Source organism: Salmo salar, unplaced genomic scaffold (genome assembly GCF_905237065.1).
Source record: "Salmo salar unplaced genomic scaffold, Ssal_v3.1, whole genome shotgun sequence".
NCBI lineage: Eukaryota > Metazoa > Chordata > Actinopteri > Salmoniformes > Salmonidae > Salmo > Salmo salar.
Genome location: NW_025550956.1, coordinates 1296149 through 1313086, shown reverse-complemented (window position 1 = coordinate 1313086; position 16938 = coordinate 1296149).

The following is a 16938-nucleotide window of genomic DNA, read 5'->3' as shown; positions in this document are numbered from 1 at the left end:
CCTCCAACATAAGCAAGATATCCTTCTCCTCTCTCCACAGTTCCTCCAACATAAACAAGATATCCTTCTCTCTCCACACTTCCTCCAACATAAAGAAGATATCCTTCTCCTCTCTACAGTTCCTCCAACATAAACAAGATATCGTTCTCCTCTCTACAGTTCCTCCAACATAAACAAGATATCCTTCTCCTCTCTACAGTTCCTCCAACATAAACAAGACATCCTTCTCCTCTCTCTCTACAGTTCCTCCAACATAAACAAGGTATCCTTCTACTCTCTACAGTTCCTCCAACATAAACAAGATATCCTTCTCCTCGCTCTACAGTTCCTCCAACATAAACAAGATATCCTTCTCCTCTCTCTACAGTTCCTCCAACATAAACAAGATATCCTTCTCCTCTCTACAGTTCCTCCAACATAAACAAGATATCCTGCTCCTCTCTACAGTTCCTCCAACATAAACAAGATATCCTCCTCTCTCTCTATAGTTCCTCCAACATAAACAAGATATCCTTCTCCTCGCTCTCTACAGTTCCTCTAACATAAACAAGATATCCTTCTCTCTCTCTACAGTTCCTCCAAAATAAACAAGATATAATTCTCCTCTCGCTCTCTACAGTTCCTCCAACATAAACAAGATATTCTTCTACTCTCTCTACAGTTCCTCCAACATAAACAAGACATCCTTCTCCTCTCTACAGTTCCTCCAACATAAACAAGTTATCCTTCTCTCTCTACAGTTCCTCCAACATAAACAAGATATCCTTCTCCTCTCTCTACAGTTCCTCCAAAATAAACAAGATATCCTTCTCCTCTCTACAGTTCCTCCAACATAAACAAGATATCCTGCTCCTCTCTCTCTCTCTACAGTTCCTCCAACATAAACAAGATATCCTTCTCCTCTCTCTACAGTTCCTCCAACATAAACAAGATATCCTTCTCCTCTCTCTACAGTTCCTCCAACATAAACAAGATATCCTTCTCTCTCTACAGTTCCTCCAACATAAACAAGATATCCTTCTCTCTCTACAGTTCCTCCAACATAAACAACATATCCTTCTCCTCTCTGTACAGTTCCTCCAACATAAACAAGATATCCTTCTCCTCTCTACAGTTCCTCCAACATAAACAAGATATCCTGCTCCTCTCCCTCTCTACAGTTCCTCCAAAATAAACAAGATATAATTCTCCTCTCGCTCTCTACAGTTCCTCCAACATAAACAAGATATCCTTCTCCTCTCTACAGTTCCTCCAATATAAACAAGATATCCTTCTCTCTATCTACAGTTCCTCCAACATCACCAAGATATCCTTCTCCTCTCTCTACAGTTCCTCCAACATAAACAAGATATCCTTCTCCTCTCTCTACAGTTCCTCCAACATAAAAAAGATATCCTTCTCCTCTCTCTCTAAAGTTCCTCCAACATAAACAAGATATCCTTCTCCTCTCTCTCTAAAGTTCCTCCAACATAAACAAGATATCCTTCTCCTCTCTCTCTAAAGTTCCTCCAACATAAACAAGATATCCTTCTCCTCTCTCTACAGTTCCTCCAACATAAGATATCCTTCTCCTCTCTCTACAGTTCCTCCAACATAAACAAGATATCCTTCTCCTCTCTCTCTAAAGTTCCTCCAACATAAACAAGATATCCTTCTCCTCTCTCTACAGTTCCTCCAACATCACCAAGATATCCTTCTCCTCTCTCTACAGTTCCTCCAACATAAACAAGATATCCTTCTCCTCTCTCTACAGTTCCTCCAACATAAAAATATATCCTTCTCCTCTCTCTCTAAAGTTCCTCCAACATAAACAAGATATCCTTCTCCTCTCTCTCTAAAGTTCCTCCAACATAAACAAGATATCCTTCTCCTCTCTCTACAGTTCCTCCAACATAAACAAGATATCCTTCTCCTCTCTCTACAGTTCCTCCAACATAAACAAGATATCCTTCTCCTCTCTCTACAGTTCCTCCAACATAAACAAGATATCCTTCTCCTCTCTCTACAGTTCCTCCAACATAAACAAGATATCCTGCTCCTCTCTCTCTCCACAGTTCCTCCAACATAAACAAGATATCCTTCTCCTCTCTACAGTTCCTCCAACATAAACAATATATCCTCCTCTCTCTCTCTACAGTTCCTCCAACATAAACAAGATATCCTGCTCCTCTCTCTCTCTACAGTTCCTCCAAAATAAACAAGATATAATTCTCCTCTCTCTCTCTACAGTTCCTCCAACATAAACAAGATATCCTTCTCCTCTCTCTACAGTTCCTCCAACATAAACAAGATATCCTTCTCCTCTCTACAGTTCCTCCAACATAAACAAGATATCCTTCTCCTCTCTACAGTTCCTCCAACATAAACAAGATATCCTTCTCCTCTCTACAGTTCCTCCAACATAAACAAGATATCCTTCTCCTCTCTACAGTTCCTCCAACATAAACAAGATATCCTCCTCTCTCTCTACAGTTCCTCCAATATAAACAAGATATCCTTCTCCTCTCTCTACAGTTCCTCCAACATAAACAAGATATCCTGCTCCTCTCTCTCTACAGTTCCTCCAACATAAACAAGATATCCTTCTCCTCTCTCTACAGTTCCTCCAACATAAACAAGATATCCTTCTCCTCTCTCTCTACAGTTCCTCCAATGTAAACATGATATCCTTCTCCTCTCTCTCTACAGTTCCTCCAACAAACATGATATCCTTCTCCTCTCTCTCTACACTTCCTCCAACATAAACAAGATATCCTTCTCCTCTCTCTACACTTCCTCCAACATAAACAAGATATCCTTCTCTCTACAGTTCCTCCAACATAAACAAGATATCCTTCTCCTCTCTACACTTCCTCCAACATAAACATGATATCCTTCTCCTCTCTCTCTACAGTTCCTCCAACACATAAAACTGTTATTGTTACAATCTCAAATATAGTCTCTGTCTGTCTGTCTGTCTGTCTGTCTGTCTGTCTGTCTGTCTGTCTGCGTCTCTCCCTCTCTCCCTCTCTCCCTCTGTCCCTCTGTGTCTCTGTGTGTCTCTCTGTGTATGTGGTGTGTGTGGGGTGTGTGGGGTGTGTATGTGGTGTGTGTGGGGTGTGTGTGAGAGAGGCTAACAGGATCAGACATGGAGGATAAGGGATCCATGTTGTTCCAACATTCAATCAAACATGACAGAAGAAGTCAAAGTGTTTCTGGGGGTGAATTCAATCCCCCTCTTCTCCACAGAGAGAGGCGAGGAGAGAGGAGAGGGGGGAGAGATGAGAGAGGAGAGGAGAGGGGGGAAAGATGAGATCTAAACCTCTACAGGTCAGACCTTAACACCTCTCCCCCTCTCTCTCCCTCTACCTCTCACCCCCTCTCTCTCACTGTCTTCCCTCTCTCTCACTCTGTCCCCTCTCTCTCTCACTCTGTCCCCTCTCTCTCACTCTGTCCCCTCTCTCTCTCACTCTGTCCCCTCTCTCTCTCACTCTGTCCCCTCTCTCTCTCACTCTGTCCCCTCTCTCTCACTCTGTCCCCCTCTCTCTCACTCTGTCCCCCCTCTCTCTCACTCTGTCCCCTCTCTCTCACTCTGTCCCCTCTCTCTCACTCTGTCCCCTCTCTCTCACTCTGTCCCCTCTCTCTCACTCTGTCCCCTCTCTCTCACTCTGTCCCCTCTCTCTACTTCTGTCCCCTCTCTCTCACTCTGTCCCCTCTCTCTCACTCTGTCCCCTCTCTCTCACTCTGTCCCTCTCTCTCTCTGTCCCTCTCTCTCACTCTGTCCCCTCTCTCTCACTCTGTCCCCTCTCTCTCACTCTGTCCCCTCTCTCTCACTCTGTCCCCTCTCTCTCTGTCTCCTCTCTCTCTCACTCTGTCTACCTGTCTCTCTCTCCTCTCTCCCTCTCTCTCTCCATAACCTTTTCACCTTCAGCACCGTGGCCCTGTCACCAACCCCAGCACCCTCTTCCTTCCCTCCCTCTATAGGGGTGATATCCTGTTGCTCTTTAAGCTGAGAAGGTACATCAATAAAAACACAACCAGCCACTCACCCCTCCTGTGGACACAATCGATCCAGGACACAGGGGAGGGAGGCCCAGTGTTGAGATGTTGGTATTGAATTCTAGCCATGACGTCTGAGGAGGAGCAGGAGAGAGAGAAGAGAGGAGAGAGAAGAGAGGAGAGGAGCAGGAGAGAGGAGGAGAGGAGTAGGAGAGAGAGAAGAAGAGAGGAGAGGAGCAGGAGAGAAGAGGAGCAGGAGAGAGAAGAGGAGCAGGAGAGAGGAGAGGAGCAGGGGAGAGAAGAGGAGCAGGGGAGAGAGGAGAGGAGCAGGGGAGAGAGAGAGAGGGGGAGAGAGGAGAGGAGCAGGAGAGAGAGGATAGAAGCAGGAGAGAGAGGAGGAGAAAGGAGAGAAGCAGGAGAGAGAGAGAAGGAGAGAGGAGAGGAGCAGGAGAGAGAGAAGGAGAGAGGAGAGGAGCAGGAGAGAGGAGAGGAGGACATGTACCCTTCAGAAGTAAAGCCCAAAGCTGTCGGTCGTCAGCCCACTGCTCTTTGAGAAGTGTCCGTCTGTCTGACAGAGATGGTAGGAGGTGTTAGATAGAGGAACAGTTTTGTAGAAGATGAATCCCATGAAAACAGGCTCTTTCTCCCGGACGTGCTACCTGCCCCGGACGTGCTACCTGCCCCAGACGTGCTGTTATCAACTCTCTAAAGACAGCAGGAGCGGTAGAGATACTCTGAATGATCGGCTATGAAAAGCCAACTGACATTAAGTCCTGAGGTGCTGACCTGTTGCACCCTCGACAACCACTGTGATTATTATTATCTGACCCTGCTGGTCATTTATGAACATTTGAACATCTTGGCCATGTTCTGTTATAATCTCCACCCGGCACAGCCAGAAGAGGACTGGCCACCCCTCATAGCCTGGTTCCTCTCTAGGTTTCTAATCTCCACCCGGCACAGCCAGAAGAGGACTGGCCACCCCTCATAGCCTGGTTCCTCTCTAGGTTTCTTCCTAGGTTTTGGCCTTTCTAGGGACTTTTTCCTAGCCACCGTGCTTCTACACCTGCATTGCTTGCTGTTTGGGGTTTTAGGCTGGGTTTCTGTACAGCACTTTGAGATATCAGCTGATGTAAGAAGGGCTTTATAAATACATTTGATCGATTGATTGACTTTAAAAATGTATGTCAAACAAAAAAACATTGATTTCAAAGTTGAACAATTTACACTGAACATTTCACAAGAGCACATTTACTGGAACAACTGTGCAGATGATACCAGAACGACACCAACGCTGGAACCCACGTCCCTTCCTTCAGACCAACCATGTCCACCCAACGCTGTAACCCACGTAACGCTGTAACCCACGTCCCTTCCTTCAGACCAACCATGTCCACCCAACGCTGTCCCTTCCTTCAGACCAACCATGTCCACCCAACGCTGTCCCTTCCTTCAGACCAACCATGTCCACCCAACGCTGTCCCTTCCTTCAGACCAACCATGTCCACCCAACGCTGTCCCTTCCTTCAGACCAACCATGTCCACCCAACGCTGTAACCCACGTCCCTTCCTTCAGATCAACCATGTCCACCCAACGCTGTCCCTTCCTTCAGACCAACCATGTCCCTTCCTTCAGACCAACCATGTCCACCCAACGCTGTCCCTTCCTTCAGACCAACCATGTCCACCCAACGCTGTAACCCACGTCCCTTCCTTCAGATCAACCATGTCCACCCAACGCTGTCCCTTCCTTCAGACCAACCATGTCCCTTCCTTCAGACCAACCATGTCCACCCAACGCTGTCCCTTCCTTCAGACCAACCATGTCCACCCAACGCTGTAACCCACGTCCCTTCCTTCAGACCAACCATGTCCACCCAACGCTGTCCCTTCCTTCAGACCAACCATGTCCACCCAACGCTGTCCCTTCCTTCAGACCAACCATGTCCACCCAACGCTGTCCCTTCCTTCAGACCAACCATGTCCACCCAACGCTGTCCCTTACTTCAGACCAACCCATGTCCACCCTATCCATTCCTCCTGGACAGACTGCAGCGGTCTCACTCACACCAAACTCAGTCCTCTCCAGGATAACATTTCAGACGACCCTCTTCCCTGTCTCCCTTTCAATTTACCCTGTTTCTCCCCCTCAGTCTCCAGTCTTCCCATCAGTCTTCAGTCTCCTCCCTGTCTCCCCTTCAGTCTCCCCACTGTCTCCTCCTCTCTTCCCTGTCTCCCTCTGTCTCCCCGTCAGTCTTCCCTGTCTCCTCCCTGTGTCCCTTTCCATCTACCCTGTTTCTCCGCCTCAGTCTCCTGTCTCCCCCTCAGTCTCCCCTCTCTCCTACCTGTCTACCCCGTCTCCCCCTCAGTCTCCCCCTGTCTTTCCTGTCTCCCCGTCTTCCCTCTCTCTTCCGTCTACCCCGTTTCCCCCTCAGTCTTTCCTGTCTCCCCCTCAGTCTCCCCCCTCTCCTACCTGCCTCCTTGTCTCCCCTTCAGAATTCCCTGCCTCCTCTCTGTCTCCACCCATCTTCTCTGTCTCCACCCATCTTCACTGTCTCCTCTGTCTCCACCCATCTTCACTATCTCCTCCCTGTCTCCCCCTCAGTCTCCACACTGCCTCATCCTCTCTTCCCTGTCTCCCCCCTGTCTCCTCCTCTCCCCCCGTCTCTCCTGAGCCTTTGAGGGTTTACCAAATCAAGTTGTGTTCATGTCTGGGTTAACCTGGTTTACTCATTTAGCTTGGAACATCTGGTACCCGGCAACACTACGCAGGACCACAGTGATAGGCTGAGACGGTCACGACCCTACAGGAAGTGCTCGATGCTAATCCAATCAGAACCCAGGTCTGTCAGAGAGAGAAGAAATGAAAGGGACTATAAAAAAAAATTTAAATCTGAAACCAACCACCCGCTACCGTAATACTGTAACAAATCCCATGTCCTCCCGCTACCGTAATACTGTAACAAATCACATGTTCCATTGATTGGTTTGATTAGATCAAATCAGAAGGAAAGTTCCACTGACTAAAACAGCTTTTTGGTTTTTGTTTTTCATTTCTGAATTGAATTATGTTTGATATCGGGGGAACATAATAAATCACAAATTAGATGAACGTTGGGATTTTTTAAAATATTTTTTAATCTGACTGTCAAACAGAAATCCTGGGAAAAACAACTTCTTACATGGTGTTACGTTCCTTTATTCATGATAGAGATCAATGTCGTTCACGTCTATATAGATGACCCTTGACCTTTTCCATTGCTGCTTTTTTGCCGAGGAGAGTAGAGTAGAGTAGAGGTGTTTGGGCTGGGCTGTGTGTTGTGACCGCTTGCTGTCAACCCTACGGAAGGGCGGGAGTAGAATGGAGGGATGGAGGGATGTGGAGGGTGTAGTATGGAGGGATGGAGGGGTTGGAGGGTGTAGTATGGAGGGGTGGAGGGTGTAGTATGGAGGGATGTAGGGATGTGGAGGGATGGAGGGATGTGGAGGGGTGGAGGGATGGAGGGTGTAAAGGAGGCCACAGACAGCAGCAACGGGAGCTGCTTCCCACCGGCCTTCCTCCCCGTCTCCCTCTCTACCTGCCTCCCTCCCTCTCTACCTGCCTCCCTCCCTCCCTCTCTGCTTCCCTCCCTCTCTACCTGCCTCCCTCCCTCTCTGCTTCCCTCCCTCTCTCCCTCCCTGTCTCTCTGCTTCCCTCCCTGTCTCCCTCCCTGTCTCCCTCTCTGCTTCCCTCCCTCCCTCTCTGCTTCCCTCCCTCCCTCTCTGCTTCCCTCCCTCCCTCTCTGCTTCCCTCCCTCCCTCTCTGCTTCCCTCCCTGCCTCTCTGCTTCCCTCCCTGCCTCCCTCCCTCCCTGCTTCCCTCCCTCCCCGTCTCCCTCTGCTTCCCTCCCTCCCCGTCTCCCTCTCTTTCTGCTTCCCTGTCTCCCTCCCTGTCTGTTTCTCTGCCACCCTCTGTCTCTTTCAACCTCCCTCTGACTCCCTCACTCCCAGTCTCCATCCCTGTCTGCGTCTCTGCCTCCCTCCCTCTATGCTTCCCTCCCTGTCTCCCTCTCTGCCTCCCTGTCTCCCCCACTGTCTGCTTCTCTGTCAACCTCCCTGTCTCCCCATCGCTCCGTCTTCCTCGCTGCCTGTCGTTCCGCCACTAAGTGCTAGGAGCCTTAGAGAGAGACAGAGACAGACAGCGAGACAGACAGCGAGAGACAGAGAGAGAGAGAGAGAGGACAGAGACAGAGACAGAGAGAGAGACAGAGAGAGACAGAGAGAGAGAGACAGAGAGAGAGAGAGAGAGAGAGAGAGAGACAGAGAGACAGAGAGAGAGAGAATTCTCACTCTCACAGCTCCCTGTTGTCTGGTAACTCCATTTATCTACCCCTCCCTCCCTCCCTCCCTCCCTTTCTCTCTCTCTCCCTTTCTCTCTCTCTCCCTTTCTCTCTCTCTCCCTCCCATAGCTCTGAGACTTTAACCACTGAATATATCTGTGTCTGCTGTATGTGAGGTTGAATTCTCTCGACCTGTCGTCAAATCCTTGCATAACCTCTGTGTGGGTTGACTGTGTCTTGATCAGAGATCATTCAAGACACGTCTATACTGTAACTTACGCTCGTCTGAAGAAGGAGACCAAGGTGCAGCGTGGGTAAACATCTTTCATTTATTAGATGAACACCGAACAAAAACAAAAGAAAAAAAAAACGTAAACTTCTGCAGGCTTCAAAGCAGCTTATACAAAAACAAGAGCCCAAAATCACAGGTGGGGAAAAGGGCTGACTAACTATGATCCCCAATCAGAGACAACGAAAGACAGCTGCCTCTGTTTGGGAACCATATCAGGCCAACATAGAAATACATAATCTAGAATGCCCACCCAAATCACACCCTGACCTAACCAAATAGAGAAATAAAAAGGCTCTCTACGGTCAGGGCATGACAATACCCCCCCCAGGTGCGGACTCCGGCCGCAAAACCTGACTCCATAGGGGAGGGTCCGGGTGGGCATCTAGCCTCAGTGGCGACTATTTCGGGGGTCGTTGCTAAAAGCTCCGGACCGCCGCCCGCCGCCGGAGGCTCCGGTCCGGCACAGGGCGTACCAGGCTGGAGAGACGCACTGGAGGCCGGGTACATGGAGCCGGAACAGGTCTCACCGGACTGGGGAGAAGCAGGGGAAACCTGGTGCGTGGAGCAGGCACAGGGCGTACCAGGCTGGAGAGACGCACTGGAGGCCGGGTGCGTGGAGCATGCACAGGATATACTGTGCCGTGGAGGCGCACTGGAGGCCTGGAGCGTAGGGCTGGCACAACCCGTCCTGGCTGGATGCTCACTTTAGCCCGGCAAGTGCGGGGCTCTGGCACAGGACGCACTGGGCTGTGAAGGCGCACTGGCGACACAGTGCGTAGAGCCGGCGCAGGATATACTGGGCCGTGGAGGCGCACTGGAGGCCTGGAGCGTAGGGCTGGCACAACCCTTCCTGGCTGAATGCCCACTCTAGCCCGGGCAAATGCGGGGAGCCGGCAACGAGCGCACCGGGCTGTGAATGCGCACTGGAGATACAGTGCGCATCACCGCATAACACGGTGCCTGACCGGTCACACACTCCCCACGGTAAGCATGGGGAGTTGGCTCAGGTCTAAACCCTTTCTCCGCCAATCTCCCCGTGTGTCCCCCAAAAACATTTTTGGGAGCTGCCTCTCGGGCTTCCGTTGTTGTGCTAATTCCTCGTATCGTCGGCGTTCCTCTCTTGCTGCCTCCATCTCCTCCCTTGGATGGCGATACTCTCCACTCAGCGTCCAGGGTCCTTTGTCGTCCAGGATGTCCTCCCATGTCCACTCCTCTTGGCCACGCTGCTCGGTCCGTTTTTGGTGGGATCTTCTGTTACGCTCGTCGTAAGAAGGAGACCAAGGTGCAGCGTGGTATGCGTACATCTTTCATTTATTAGATGAACACCGACAAAACAAAGAAAATACAAAAACGAACGTAAAGTTCTGCAGGCTTCAAAGCAGCTATACAAAAACAAGATCCCACAATCACAGGTGGGGAAAAGGGCTGCCTAAGTATGATTCCCAATCAGAGACAACGAAAGACAGCTGCCTCTGATTGGGAAAATATCAGGCCAACATAGAAATACATAATCTAATATGCCCACCCAAATCACACCCTGACCTAACCAAATAGAGAAATAAAAAGGCTCTCTACGGTCAAGGCGTGACAGTAACATTGCAAAGATAAATAAAGGATAAATAAATACCTAGTTAAATAAATACCTAGTTAAATAAAGGTTAAATAAATACCTAGTTAAATAAATACCTAGTTAAATAAAGGTTAAATAAATCAATAAGAAACATTAACACAGCAGGGTGATTCCTCACAGAACTAGAAAAAGAAAACAAAAGATCCCAACATGCAACAGCACATCATAACACCCATAGAAGGGTCCTATGGAGGAAGGATGGTTGACAGACATTATATATACAGCAGTATGTGGACACCCCTTCAAATTAGTGGATTTGGCTATTTCAGCCACACCCGTTGCTGACAGGTGTATAAAAATCAAGCACACAACCATGCATTCTCCATAGACAAACATTGGCAGTAGAATGGCCCGTACTGAAGAGCTGAGTGACTTTCAACTTGGCACCGTCATAGGATGCCACCTTTCCAACAAGTCAGTTTGTCAAATTTCTGCCCTGCTAGAGCTGCCCCAGTCAACTGTAAGTGTTGTTATGGTGAAGTGGAAAGGTCTAGGAGCAACAACGGTTCAGCTGCAAAGTGGTAGGCCACACAAGCTCACAGAACAGTACCGACAAGTGCATAGCGCGTAAAAATCGTCTGTCCTTGGTTGCAATACTCACTACCGAGTTCCAAACTGCCTCTGGAAGCAACGTCAGCACAATAATTGTTTGTCGGGGGCTTCATGAAATGGGTTTCCATGGCCGAGCAGCCACACACACACACAAGCCTAAGATCAGCATGCGCAATGCCAAGCGTCAGCTGGAGTGGTGTAAAACTCGCCGCCATTGGACTCTGGAGAAGTGGAAACGCGTTCTCTGGAGTGATGAATCACGCTTCACCATCTGGCAGTCTGATGGACGAATCTGGATTTGGCGGAATCCAGGAGAACGCTACTTGCCCCAATGCGTAGTGCCAACTGTAAAGTTTGGTGGAGGAGGAATAATGGTCTGGGGCTGTTTTTCATGGTTCGGGCCCCCTTAGTTCCAGTAAAGAGAAATCTTAACGTTACGGCATACAATGACATTCCAGACGATTCTGTGCTTCCAACTTTGTGGCAACAGTTTGGGGAAGGCCCTTTCCTGCTTCAGCATGACAATGCCCCCATGCACAAAGCGAGGTCCATACAGAAATTGTTTGTCGAGATCAGTGTGGAAGAACTTGACTGGCCTGCACAGAGCCCTAACCTCAACCCCATCGAACAACTTTGGGATGACTTGGAAAGCAGACTGCCTCCTTTAAGACTCCATAATAATCAAATCAAATGTTATTGGTCACATACACATGGTTAGCAGATGTTAATGCGAGTGTAGCGAAATGCTTGTGCTTCTAGTTCCGACCGTGCAGTAACATCTAACAAGTAATCTAACAATTTCACAACATCTACCTTTACAAGTGTAAAGGAATGAATAAGAATATGTACATATAAATATATGGATAAGGGATGGCCGAACGGCATAGGCAAGATGCAGATGGTATAGAGTACAGTATATTCATATGAGATGAGTAATGTAGGGTATGTAAACATTATATAAAGTGGCATTGTTTAAAGTGGCTAGAGATTGAGTCTGTATGTTGGCAGCAGCCACTCAATGTTAGCGATGGCTGTTGAACAGTCTGATGGCCTTGAGATAGAAGCTGTTTTTCAGTATCTCGGTCCCAGCTTTGATGCACCTGTACTGACCTCGCCTTCTGGATGATAGCGGGGTGAACAGGAAGTGGTTAGGGTGGTTGTTGTCCTTGATGTTGAATAATGTTGAATATGGAGGTGCTACAGGCCTCCTCTCCTTTAAGACTCCATCATGTTGAATATGGAGGAGCTACAGGCCTCCTCTCCTTTAAGACTCCATCATGTTGAATATGGAGGTGCTACAAAACAAAACATTGTGTTATATGAAGCTTTACTTCTTGCTCTGTAATATGATTAGTATTTAGATTTTCTAATAACACATTTCTTACATCGATTTATGTATAAATATTAACATGAATATTGAAAATATACCATTTTAGATTTGGCAAATTGTTCAATATATTGTTAAACATAATATACTCTATTTGCATACCAAAGTTCAAGAGTGGCATCTCTGCTGGTTTTAAAGTTATCGTCCGTTTTACACAGAGAAATTGGCATAGTAGAATTTTGAATCCATTTTCACATTCGTTCTTTTGGTAATGCTTGGATCCTAACTCTAACATTAGCAGAGACCCCACTCTGGAATTGTTATATGCCCCTTACAGTATATTATATTCAACTATATATTGATATACAGAACCCATTCATCTACAATATTTATGTTTATATTTTTTTCAATATTCATAAATGTATGTAAGAAATGTGTTATTCAAATTAAAAATACTTCTCATATTACAGACACCGATGTTTTCTTTGTTGAAAGATGAAACCCGATGGATGTCACAAATATTACAACTTTATTGTTTAATTTATTTATATAGACTGATTTCCTTATATGAACTAACTCTGTAAAATCTTTCTAAATCGTTGTGTTTATATTTTTCTTCAGATTCATTCAAGAGAACTCTGAAACGGTATAGGCTACATGTTTCCATCCAAAGCGACTTACAGTCACGCGCGCATACATTTAACGTCCGTGTGGTGGTGGGAATGGAACTCACTACGCTGCCGTAACAAGAGCCGGGCGGTGGTGAGGGAATGGAACTCACTACGCTGCCGTAACAAGAGCCGGGCGGTGGTGAGGGAATGGAACTCACTACGCTGCCGTAACAAGAGCCGGGGGTGGTGAGGGAATGGAACTCACTACGCTGCCGTAACAAGAGCCGGGCGGTGGTGAGGGAATGGAACTCACTACGCTGCCGTAACAAGAGCCGGGCGGTGGTGAGGGGAATGGAACTCACTACGCTGCCGTAACAAGAGCCGGGCGGTGGTGAGGGGAATGGAACTCACTACGCTGCCGTAACAAGAGCCGGGCGGTGGTGAGGGGAATGGAACTCACTACGCTGCCGTAACAAGAGCCGGGCGGTGGTGAGGGAATGGAACTCACTACGCTGCCGTAACAAGAGCCGGGCGGTGGTGAGGGAATGGAACTCACTACGCTGCCGTAACAAGAGCCGGGCGGTGGTGAGGGAATGGAACTCACTACGCTGCCGTAACAAGAGCCGGGCGGTGGTGAGGGAATGGAACTCACTACGCTGCCGTAACAAGAGCCGGGCGGTGGTGAGGGGAATGGAACTCACTACGCTGCCGTAACAAGAGCCGGGCGGTGGTGAGGGAATGGAACTCACTACGCTGCCGTAACAAGAGCCGGGCGGTGGTGAGGGAATGGAACTCACTACGCTGCCGTAACAAGAGCCGGGCGGTGGTGAGGGGAATGGAACTCACTACGCTGCCGTAACAAGAGCCGGGCGGTGGTGAGGGGAATGGAACTCACTACGCTGCCGTAACAAGAGCCGGGCGGTGGTGAGGGAATGGAACTCACTACGCTGCCGTAACAAGAGCCGGGCGGTGGTGAGGGGAATGGAACTCACTACGCTGCCGTAACAAGAGCCGGGCGGTGGTGAGGGAATGGAACTCACTACGCTGCCGTAACAAGAGCCGGGCGGTGGTGAGGGAATGGAACTCACTACGCTGCCGTAACAAGAGCCGGGCGGTGGTGAGGGAATGGAACTCACTACGCTGCCGTAACAAGAGCCGGGCGGTGGTGAGGGAATGGAACTCACTACGCTGCCGTAACAAGAGCCGGGCGGTGGTGAGGGAATGGAACTCACTACGCTGCCGTAACAAGAGCCGGGCGGTGGTGAGGGAATGGAACTCACTACGCTGCCGTAACAAGAGCCGTGTGGTGGTGGGAATGGAACTCACTACGCTGCCGTAACAAGAGCCGTACTCTGCCGACCGGAGCTCCAAACCACCACAAAGTACAATGATCCATTAAGGTTTGTACCCCAAAAATCACACCACGGACATGCTTGGTAGGAATACAACAACACTGTTAGTTTGGTGCTGTTCCTTCTAAAGCGTCTTTATTCATTATGAATCCTGTGTGTGTGTGTGTCTGAGTGAATAATGCAGAGATCCAAATGTTTTACAGATGCAGCTAAATTATAACCATGAATAATTAATTTAGATAAACTAAAGTGGTGCAAGACTCCGTGTGTGTGTGTGTGTGTGACATGCAGGAGACACTGAAGAAATGAAATGGCGCGACAGCATTTTGCCCCAGTACTTTTCAATCTGGCGCCGCTACATCACTTTCAAAGCAGCAGCACCGAACGTGTTTACCAGACATATTCATTAGTTCAAATCCAACTTTATTGGTCCTGAGGGCCTGAGACCTCTTGCAGTGTCTATGGGGGTACCACAGGGTTCAGTTCTTGGGCCGACTCTTTTCTCTGTATACATCAACGATGTTGCTCTTGTTGCGGGTGATTCTCTGATCCACCTCTACGCAGACGACACCATTCTGTATACTTCTGGCCCTTCTTTGGACACTGTGTTAACCTCTCTAGGGCAGGTGGCACCAAATCGTCCCACCTACGTAACAGCCAGTTGAATCCTGTGGCGCGATTTTCAAATACCTTAGAAATGCTATTACTTCAATTTCTCAAACATATGACTATTTTACAGCTATTTAAAGACAAGACTCTCGTTAATCTATCCACACTGTCCGATTTTAAAAAGGCTTTACAACGAAAGCAAAACATTAGATTATGTCAGCAGAGTACCCAGCCAGAAATTATCAGACACCCATTTTTCAAGCTAGCATATAATGTCACAAAAACCCAGAAGACAGCTAAATGCAGCACTAACCTTTGATGATCTTCATCAGATGACAACCCTAGGACATTATGTTATACAATACATGCATGTTTTGTTCAATCAAGTTCATATTTATATCAAAAAACAGCTTTTTACATTAGCATGTGACGTTCAGAACTAGCATACCCCCCGCAAACTTCCGGGGAATTTGCTAACAATTTACTAAATTACTCACGATAAACGTTCACAAAAAGCATAACAATTATTTTAAGAATTATAGATACAGAACTCCTCTATGCACTCGATATGTCTGATTTTAAAATAGCTTTTTGGTGAAAGCACATTTGGAAATATTCTAAGTACATAGCCCAGCCATCACGGGCTAGCTATTTAGACACCCAGCAAGTTTAGCCTTCACCAAAATCTGATTTACTATAACAAAAATTGTATTACCTTTGGTGTTCTTCGTCAGAATGCACTCCCAGGACTTCTACTTCAATAACAAATGTTGGTTTGGTCCCAAATAATCCATCGTTATATCCAAATAGCGGCGTTTTGTTCGTGCGTTCCAGACACTATCCGAAATGGTAAATCAGGGTTACGCGCATGGCGCATTTCGTGACAAAAAAAATTCTAAATATTCCATTACCGTACTTCGAAGCATGTCAACCGCTGTTTAAAATCAATTTTTATGCAATTATCTCATAAAAAAGCGATAATATTCCGACCGGGAATCTGCGTTTCGGTAAACAGAGGGAAAAAAAGAAAGACGGGGGCGACCAGTGCACGCGCCTAAGCCCACTGTCCCTTGATCGGCCACTTGACAAAAGCGATAATGTGTTTCAGCCTGGGGCTGGAATGACGACATTCAGCTTTTTCCCGGGCTCTGAGAGCCTATGGGAGCCGTGGGAAGTGTCACGTTACTGCAGCGATCCTTTGTTTTGGAAAGAGATGTCAAAGAAAGTCAATAAATGGTCAGACAGGCCACTTCCTGTAAAGGAATCTCTCAGGTTTTTGCCTGCCATATGAGTTCTGTTATACTCACAGACACCATTCAAACAGTTTTAGAAACTTTAGGGTGTTTTCTATCCATATCTAATAAGTATATGCATATTCTAGTTACTGGGTAGGAGTAGTCACCAGATTAAATCGGGTACGTTTTTTATCCTGCAGTGTAAATACTGCCCCCTAGCCCTAAGAGGTTAACAACCCTCCAAACAAGCTTCAATGCCATACAACTCTCCTTCCGTGGCCTCCAACTGCTCTTAAACGCCAGTAAAACTAAATGGATGCTTTTCAACCGTTAGCTGCCCGCACCTGCCCGCCCATCCAGCATCACTACTCTGGACGGTTCTGACTTAAAATATGAGGACAACTTCAAATACCTAAGTGTCTGGTTAGACTGTAAACTCTCCTTCCAGACTCATATCAAACATCTCCAATCCAAAGTTAAATCTAGAATCGGCTTCCTATTTCGCAACAAAGCCTCCTTCACTCACGCCGCCAAACATACCATTGTAAAACTGACTACCCTACCGATCCTCGACTTCGGCGATGTCATTTACAAAATAGCCTCCAATACCCTACTCAATAAAATGGATGCAGTCTATCACAGTGCCATCCGTTTTGTCACCAAAGCCCCATATACCACCCACCACTACGACCTGTATGCTCTCGTCGGCTGGCCCTCGCTTCATACTCGTCGCCAGACCCACTGGCTCCAGGTCATCTATAAGTCTATGCTAGGTAAAGCTCCGCCTTATCTCAGTTCACTGGTCACCATAACAACACCCACCCGTAGCACGCGCTCCAGCAGGTATATCTCACTGGTCATCCCCAAACCCAACACCTCCTTTGGCCGCCTCTCCTTCCAGTTCTCTGCTGCCAGTGACTGGAACGAATTGCAAAAATCGCTGAAGTTGGAGACTTTTATTTCCCTCACTAACTTTAAACATCAGCTATCTGAGCAGCTAACCGATCGCTGCAGCTGTACATAGTCCATCTGTA